Source organism: Vitis vinifera, chromosome 13 (assembly GCF_030704535.1).
Source record: "Vitis vinifera cultivar Pinot Noir 40024 chromosome 13, ASM3070453v1".
NCBI lineage: Eukaryota > Viridiplantae > Streptophyta > Magnoliopsida > Vitales > Vitaceae > Vitis > Vitis vinifera.
Window position 1 is genome coordinate 13,846,895 of NC_081817.1, and position 9,557 is coordinate 13,856,451.

Here is a 9,557-nt window from a genome sequence, read left to right on the forward strand (position 1 = left end):
GACTATTATATATCTACTATTTTTATTTTGTTTTGTTTAGTTTAAAAGAAGTCCCAGTATTTTGGTACAATATTTGGGATTCCTTGTGTTACTTGTCTTTTGCATTCTAATCAAATGAATTTAAAGTAATACAAGTTTAATATTTCTTATTAACACTTAGCATTAAGTTATCCTTATTTCCTTTTCTCACATATTCTATTCTTTTTGAAACATGTGGTTTCCCCAATCAATATTCGAATTTGATATCAGCCAGGAGGTACCACTTCCTCCCTTTAATTACAGTCACTCATATCACATTGAGGACAATGCTCAGTTCGGTTGGGGGGAATGAGGAAGGAAGTATGCTAAATCTTTTTGGTATTGCAATTATATTGGTTAATTAGTTGTAGTTTTTACTTTTTACTCTTGTTACTCTTTTCTCCATGAATTTTGAGGAAAAATTTTCAAATTAAACCAAGAGAAATTGAACTGTTGTTTTTTCACTTGACTTAGAGTATGGATTATGCTTACTAAAGTGGCTCAATTGTTGAAACTTCTATTGAAATTGAATTTAGTTCTTCTACTTTAAGCTATTCACACACTGTGCACATTAGAGTCCGATTATAAGATGAAAAACTATTTCCCTCTTGACTTAGAATAATTTTGGGACTTGGTATATTTGACCTCATTTGATAAAATTGAAACACCCTGCAAAAAGCCAATGAGCCTTTGAAATAAAGAAAGTTGTTTGCTTGCCTTGAAACCCGAGCAAGGTCTGAGGGGTTTATGGTGAAAATCTTTAAAACCTGGTGTCCTAAGCCTTAATTGGTTGGGAGTCACCGACCTCAATGCTCGTTACAAGGGTGGATAGGTGGAGTTAGCATATGGTAGATGCTTGGGTATTAGAAATTCATTCTTAAAAGTCCGGGGAAAAATCCGAGGAGTTAGTGGTTGAAAGATCCTTAAAGTTTGGTGCCCTAAACCTTAATTGGTTGGGAGTCATCGATGGACCCCCATTACATGGACAATTCAGAAAGAGTACCCCATAAAGCTACCTTAAAAAAAAAAAAAAAAAAAAAAAAGATGAAAGTGTGTTATTTTCTTATTGATTTTGGTCAGATTGCTAAAAGTATTGAAAAGAGATAGGTTGGGGGGAGAGATTAGTTTAGCATATTATTCTCGGAAGCTAAGGAACCAATACACATAGATTTTTGTGGAAGATTAAAGTTTGGTTCTTAGAAAGTGGAAATGATTTTAAAACTTCAGTTTGCATAATGCACTCCCTTGATTGACAGTGTTTAGCATAGTTTGTTATGACTCTTGTTGAAATTTGGGTTTATATTTCTTTAAGGTTTCATGTGAGAATTAGATCATCATGCCACTTGAGAATTGTTTTTGATCAGCATGATGTTGTAAATTATAGTTTAATTTGTTGTTTATTTTCATTTTTCTCTCCTATATTGCTAAGGGACTAGCAATATGTCGGTTGGGGGGAGTGATTACTACTCAAAAAGTGCTATTTGATAGCTTATAATTAATCCTTTTAAACACTTTTGAGTAGTAGTTTTGGCCTTTTAACTCAATTGGCATGTTAAGGACCCTTGAAAGCAATTTTAATCACTTTATGTAAGTTTTGGTGTTTTTGTTAGTAATTTGATCACCAAAGCAATTCAAGTTTGAGGAGAGTTTTGAGGAATCTTGGGTAAAGCTTAGAAGTCATTTGCCAAGAGTAAATCCGGATTGCAAGGAGAAAAAGTAAAGAGAATCTGCCATGAAGCATATTCTTGATGACAGTAGTAGCAGCCACTTTTGGAGTACTTTCTGAAGTCCAAATGATGCATGCTATATACCATTTCAAAGCTCAGGAAGTCAACAATCCAATGCTTCAAACGATGCACAATTCGGAGTTGAAACGAAGAAGTTACAGCCATTGCAAGCCAATCACTCCGAGCTGAAGGAAGCATTTTGCAAAGTGCTGCGAAATCACCCTTTTGTTGTGAAGTGATTTCGCAGCCTTTTTGTACAGTAGGGTGTATCTCCTTCTGAAGTTGCCCGACATATACCGCGAGAAGGAAGCTTGAAACCTCAAGGTGGAAGCCAACTTCGCAGCCCTGCGAGTTTAGCTTATTGTTGCGAAAATATTTCGCAGCCCTCTTGAGTGTCTGCGAAATCTCGCAGACACCATTTTTCTCATACGAAATGGTTCCTGGAGCATCCCGATATTTGCTACCGACATTGGGAGATATTTTACATCAGATTTTTTGTTGTCTAAATCCCAAAATACTCCTTGTAAGCCACCAATTACAAGATTCCTTAGCTTTTAAGTTAGTAAAATGAGTAAATATCTATGTAATAATTAGTTTTATATTATGTTCATATAAATACCTCTCGGGAGCCTGTTCTCGAAGGGGAGACCTTCTTTGAAAAGTTCTGAAAGGAAGAAAAGTTCAGTTCTTTGTATTGCCTTACCTTCTCACTTTGTATATTTTATTTTCTTACTAAGTTATGAACTCTCTGAGGAGTTTTCCCCAGAGAATGAGTAACTAAACCTGTAATTCCTTGGAGCTAAGGTTACCGTGGAAGGTTCCAAGTGCAAGAATGCAAAGCTTTGTGGTTTCAGCTATTAATGAAGAGGAAGTGAAATCCTTTAGTGATTTCTATGTTTTTAGTTAACTTAAAACACCTTGGAGTCACCTGGGCCAACACTTGGTAAGGCAAGTGATCTCCAACCGAGGAGATGCACTAGTTTACCCCTTGCGAGCCTCTGGGAGGTGACTTTAGGGTAGGATTTTCTAGAATAGCCAACACTTGATAAGCTTTTGGACTCCAAGGAAACATCCATTAGTTATCTCTTGCGAGCTTTTGACGGGTAATCCAAGGTTAAAGATCACCTTGAATGGTTAAGGCTTAGTGAGAGGCTTAAACCATTGCAAGTTGCATCAGTGAGAGAATTAAAGTGAAATCTAATTGAAGGATGAATCTGTACAGCACCGGTTAGAGAATTGACTATATGTTGAATCTCTAACGCGAGGAAAGGAACCATCTGACCGGAGCTATGTCTTTTGCATGAGGAACCACCCCAGTGAACCTAACTCTCCAAGGAATGCTTTTCTTCCTAAGTTATTCCGAGTACTTGTTATGTTAGTTAGTTTAAATCCTTACCAATCAAAGTTTGTGTTTTATTTCTTAAGCTAACCTTGAAATGAAACAAGACCAATTCACTTGGAATTGGTATCATTGATAGCTTGCTAATCCTTCCCAGTGAACGATCCTAGAGCCGCTATACTATAGTAGCTTTTTCTTTGCTACCCTAGTATATGGTGTTATAGGTTATAAATTTTGTTGATTACTCCCTCTATCAAGGAGCACCAGCTGGACACAAATCAGCTGAGACACCAATTGGGCACGAATCACCTAGCCTCTCATCCTCTGAGGAAAAATCCTCAGAGTTTGATTTGCTAGAAATAAAAATAACGAGAAAACAAAAATATGAAGGAAAAACCAGAGCAAGTGCTCTGTAAAATATATTTTTTTCTTTTGCCGATTACATGATTATTATCTCTGAGAACAAGCTCCCAAGATTCTTTTCTTTAAAGAAAATTACAAATTATATATAAGAGGTTATTCACCCTTTGTTCTTACTTAAAGACTAAGGAATCCTGATTACTAGTCAAAAAGTGCTATTTCATAGCTTGTAATTAACTCTTTTAAACACTTTTGAGTAGTAGTTATTACCTTTTAACTCAATTAACATATTAAGGACCCTTGCAATCAATTCTAATCAAATTGTGTTAAGTTTTGGTGTTTTGATAGCTTTTTTATCACCAAAGCAATCCGAGATTGAGGAGAGTTCTTTGGAATCCATGGCAAAGCAATGAAGAGCTCAGAAACATGAAGAGCCGAAGCTTTAAAGTCCTTTGCCATAAGCAAATCCGGACACACCATCGGAGGGCGGCGGAACATGGGCTGTGGCAGGCTGTCGGAATGACGTAGCAAGGCTTGTGCACTTTAGTCAATGATCCGGACAACATATCCGGATAGGATACGCTATCGTTCGGATGTGATGATAGCGAGTGCCGTGTGCTTCTCCCTGAGGGAGTTCGGATAGGGGAGCGCGCCGCGTGTCCTCTTGGGGAATCCGGATGGAGTTGCTCCGGATAGCGATGCACGCTCCGTGTCGTCAGGGGGAGGGGTCCCTACACCATGCACACGCGGACGATCCCCCTTGCGACGTTCCATCTTCTCCGGATATCCCACATTCGGAATTCTGTTCGGGTGACGTTCCACATTCTTCGGATATTTCACATACGGCAAACATATCCGGATGGGAAAGGAAGGCGTTTCAACTTCCTCGGTCAAACATATCCGGATCCGCTGATAGCGCTTACCCGGAGAATTTTGCAGCCATTTTGCACAGTGTCGCGGTGTTCTCCTGAAGCTTCCCGATATTTGCGACCGACATTTTGAGATATTTTGCTTTAGATATTTGATGTCTAAATCCCCAAAGTCTCCTTGTAACCCACCTATCATAGGATTCCTTAGTCTTTAAGTAAAAACAAAGGGTAAATAAACCCATATTTAAAGGGGGAGCTTGTTCTGAGACGAGTAATCTTATCTTTGTACAAGTTTTGGAAGGAAGTAAAATACAGAGCCTTTGCTCTACCTCACCTATTTGTTTTGATTGTTTATATTCATTTAATTTTTCTTACTAGCCAAACAAGCTCTGAGGGAGTATCCTCAGAGAATGAGTGGCTAGACTTTTAGTTCCTTGGAGTTAAGGTTATCGGGAAAGGTTCCAAGTGCAAAAATTTATAGCTTTGTGGTTTCAGCCATTAATGAAGAGAAAGTGTGACCCGTTAATGGTTTTTATCTTTTTAGTTAACTTAAAACGCCTTTAAATCACCTGGGCCAACACTTCGTAAGGCAAGTGATCTCCGTCCATTGAGATGCACTAGTTTATCTCTTGCGAGCCTTTGGGAGGTGGTTTGAAGGTAGGATTTTCTAGAATAGCCAACACTTGGTAAGCTTTTAGACTCCAAGGAGACATCCATTAGTTATCTCTTGCGAGCTTTTGACGGGTAATCCAAGGTTAAAGATCACGTTGAATGGCAAATGCTAGGTGAGAGGCACGAGCCATTGCAAGATGCATCAGTGACAGGGATTTAGTGTTTGAACCCATTAATGGGAAGCATCTGTACAACACCGGTTAGAGAATTGACTATATGTTAATTCTCTAATGCGAGGAAATGAACCAAATGACCGGAGCTCTGTTTTTGCACGAGGAACCTCCCCTGTGAACCTAAACCTCCAAGGAATGTTTTTCTTCATAAGTAATTTCCATTACTTCCTTTGCTGTTAGCTTAAACCTAAACCTTTTTCAATCAAATTTTGTGTTTTATTTCTTAAGCTAACCTTGAAATGAAGAAGCACCAATTCACTTTGAATTGGTATCATTTATGAATTGAAAACCCTTCTTAGTGAACGATTCTAGAGCCACTATGCTATAGTAGCTTTGTCTTTGCTACCCTAGTTCATGGTGTAATAGGTTAAAAATTTTGTTGATTACTCCCTCAATCAAAGAGCACCAGCTGGACATGAATCAGCTGATACACCAAGTGGGCACGAATTAAATCCTATGATAGGTGGGTTACAAGGAGAGTTTGGGGATTTAGACATCAAATATCTAAAGCAAAAAATCTCAAAATGTCGGTCGCAAATATCAGGAAGCTTCAGGAGAAATTCCGTTGCGCTGTGCAAAATGGTTGCGAAATTTTCGCAGCAAAAGGACAACATTTTCGCAGCCCAAGGCTGATTTCGCAGCCGTGCAAAAATTTCCTTCAACTTGGAGTGATCTTCTTGCAATGGCTGTAACTCCTTCATTTCAACTCCGAATCATGCACCATTTGAAGCATTAGATTGTTGACTTCCTGAGCTTCAAAACGACATATAGCATGCATAAATTGAACTCCAGAAAGTGCTCCAAAAGTGGCTTACATGACTGTCATCAAGAATGCTTCATGTTAGATTTCTCTTTGCTTCCCCTCCTTGCATTCTGGATTTGCTTATGGCAAAGGACTTCAAAGCTTTGGTTCTTCATGTTTCTGAGCTTTCCATTGCTTTGCCATGGATTCCAAAGAACTCTCCTCAATCTTGGATTGCTTTGGTGATCAAATTACTAACAAAAACACCAAAACTTACACACTTTGATTAGAAATGATTGCAAAGGTCCTTAATATGTTAATTGGGTTAAAAGGTGATAACTACTACTCAAAAGTGTTTAAAAGAGTTAATTACAAGCTATGAAATAGCACTTTTTGAGTAGTAATCAGTCCTTAGAGTCCAAAAGCTTACCAAGTGTTGGAAATTCTAGAAAATCCTACCTTCAAGTCACCTCCCAAAGGCTCACAAGAGGTAAACTAGTGCATCTCAATGGACGGAGATCACTTGCCTTACCAAGTGTTGGCCTAGGTGAATTGAAGGCGTTTTAAGTTAACTAAAAACATAGAAACCATAAACGGGTTACACTTTCTCTTCATTAACAGCTGAAACAACAAAACTACCAATTCTTGCATTCGGCACCTTACCCAGCTACCTTAGCTCCAAGAGACAAAAATTCTAGCCACCCATTCTCTGAGGAAACATCCTCAGAGCTTGTTTGGCTAGTAAGAAAAATACAATCAAATTGAGTAGGTAAGGCAGAGCAAAGCTCTATATTTTACTTCCTTCAAAAACTATACAAAAAGATGATTGTCTCTGAGAAAAAGCTCATGAGATATCTCTGTAATCAAAATTACAAAACAATATATATGAGGTTATTCACCCTTTTGTTCTGACTTAATAACTAAGGAATCCTATAATTGGTGGATTACAAGGATAAAATGGGAATTTAGACATCAAATATCTGAAGCAAAAAATCTAAAAATGTTGGTCGCAAATATCTGGAAGCACTCGGAGGATTTCGCATGCGTGCAAGATGGCTGCGAAATTTCGCAGCCAAAGGCTAATTTCGCAGCCATCACCTTGTGATTTCGCAGCCTACGAAATTGGCCTTCAACTTGGTGTGATTGGCTTCCAATGGCTCTAACTTCTTCATTTCAACTCCGATTCGTGCTCCGTTTAAAGCGTTGGATTGCTGACTTCCCGATCTTCGAAACGACATATAGTATGCATCAAATGGACTCCAGGAAGTGCTGCAAAAGTATCAAACAATTGATGTCTTCTTGAATTCTTCATGTTAGATTTGTTTCTTTGCTTTCATCCTTGCATTCATGATTCCATAGAGCTCTCCTTAATCTTGGATTGCTTTGGTGATCAAATTACTATCAAAAGCACCAAAACTTACACAATTTGATTAGAAACGATTGCAAAGGTACTTAATATGCTAATTGGGTTAAAAGGTAATAATTACTACTCAAAAGTGTTTAAAAGAGTTAATTACAAGCTATCAAATAGCACTTTTTGAGTAGTAATCAACCACCCCCTAAGCCATCAGTACACCACATTCCATCTAAGGGAGCCAGGACCTCAAGCCCTGGAGAGACGTCCAGGCATGCACAGCTTGACCCTCAGACCCCAGCGAATTCTCAACGTTCTTCTGGCATTGCACCGGAAGCCATCATCAAGAGGCCTATGGTCACCGTGCCACCCATTGAAGGCAATTCAGATTGTAGAGCCAGACCATTTCATTCCGAGCTTTATTTCGACATTGAAGCCATGTAACAGCAGCTGGAGCTTCGGGATTCATTCGAACTGCTCCAGAGGTACCATCTTGAGCGCTTTATGACTCCTAGGGAGTTCTTTTACCCTAGAGTGGCGATGAACTTCTATCAGTCCATGACTACTCAGGGCGCCCAAAGTCCTACCGCCATTCATTTCAGCATTGATGGGCGCCAGGGTATCCTAGAGGCTAGGCACATTGCTGAGGCTCTCCATATTCCATATGAGCCAGAGGATTCAGCACATTTTCGGGAGTGGTCCCCTATATCTCAACGGGACATGGTCCGCATCCTATCCAAGGGGACTTCTGGAGATTCATTCCTTCTATGTAAGGAGCTTCCATCTAGGATGCTCCTAGTAAATGTATTGTTGTGGTCCAACATTTTTCCTCTTCAGCATCTAGTGCAGAGGCGAGGAGCCATCCTGGATGCTTTATTCAGGATATCTGAGGGCTTCTATTTTAGACTACATCACTTGATTATGGCCGCTCTCCTCCACTTTGAGAAGAAAGTTCACAGGAAGCAGCTATAGAGAGCCGATACTATTCCACTGTTATTTCTGAGGCTGCTCTGTCATATATTGGAGCACATGGGCTATCATACTGAGCCCCACCTTGAGAGCCACCACCATTGTCGAGAGCATTTCACTCTCGACAAATGGACACAGTTGGCGGGTTATTCAGCACCTGTAGCAGCACCGCCCAGGCCAGAATCTCCAGTGCCACCACAGGCTGAGTAGCAGGACGAGCTTCCCACAGAGTCTGTACCACCTGCCCCTGCAGCACCACCTATGCCTGAGGCCACTTTTACTACGCCTCCTACCACTCTTGCTACATCTCTTGTTCCACCAGCTGCACAGTCTACATCGGAGGCCTCATTCACCATTTCTGCCACAGAGTTTCATGCCATGATACATTTGTTCCAAACACTGACCACTACACATAATGTTTTATTTCGACAGATGGCCGACATATGTGCTCAGCAAGACCAGCATACTGCTATTCTTCGTCAGATTCCACAGCATTTGGGACTCCTGCCACCACCTCAGACTGACATTCCGGGACCATCAGAGCCCATAGCTCTAGCTGAGGAGACCACCAGAGCCGATGTCTCGCCTTAGGCCACTCAGGAGGCAGCCACAAAGCCATCATCTCCACCAAAGAGCCCTACTACTTGATCATTTCTTTATTTTGTATTTACTTAGTTTATTACTTGTTTTGATATTTTATATTCTGGGATTGGATGTATTACATGATCATATTTCACATTGTACTTTCTCAGAGTAATATATACATATCATTTTTGTTTATACTTGGCAATTTTTTCTATTTCCTTTACTCATTACTCTTTTGTTTGTTTGAATCATGTGGTTTCTCCTATGCGACTCAGACTTAATGTCACTCAGGAGGTACCACTTCCTCCCTTTATTTGCAATCGCTCTTGCCACATTGAGGGCAATGTTGATCTTGGTTGGGAGAGAGTCAAGGAAGGAAGTTTTGTTAATAATGCTAAGTTATTTTGTTAATTTAGTACTTTTTGCTTAATTTTAAAATTTTTTGCTTAATTTTAAAAGTTTTTACTCTACTCTCCATAATAATTAAGGAAAAATTCTCAAAATGAAATGGGAGAATTGAATTCTTACCTTTTTACTTGAATATTAGAGTTCGTATTATGTTTATTAAAGTTGATGAATTATTGAAACTCCTATTGATTTCAACCTTATTTTTTCCACTTTAATCTTACCACACACTGTGCACATTAGGTTCCGATTATAAGATAAAAAACTATCTCACTCCTTGAACTTAGGAAAATTTAGACTTGGTACCTTTGACCTCATTTTAATAGTGTTGGGACACCTTATAA

At 39.3% G+C, this 9,557-nt stretch overlaps 1 long non-coding RNA gene across 1 annotated transcript in view; it reads left to right on the plus strand.

The window, feature by feature from the left end:
* Positions 1-8,967, plus strand: part of LOC132254991 (uncharacterized) — a 65,759-nt gene extending 56,792 nt beyond the window's left edge. The window contains exon 2 of the long non-coding RNA XR_009467478.1: positions 8,656-8,967. This is a non-coding gene — a long non-coding RNA (uncharacterized LOC132254991). The remainder of the gene's footprint in view (positions 1-8,655) is intronic.
* The last annotated feature ends 590 nt before the right edge of the window (positions 8,968-9,557 follow it).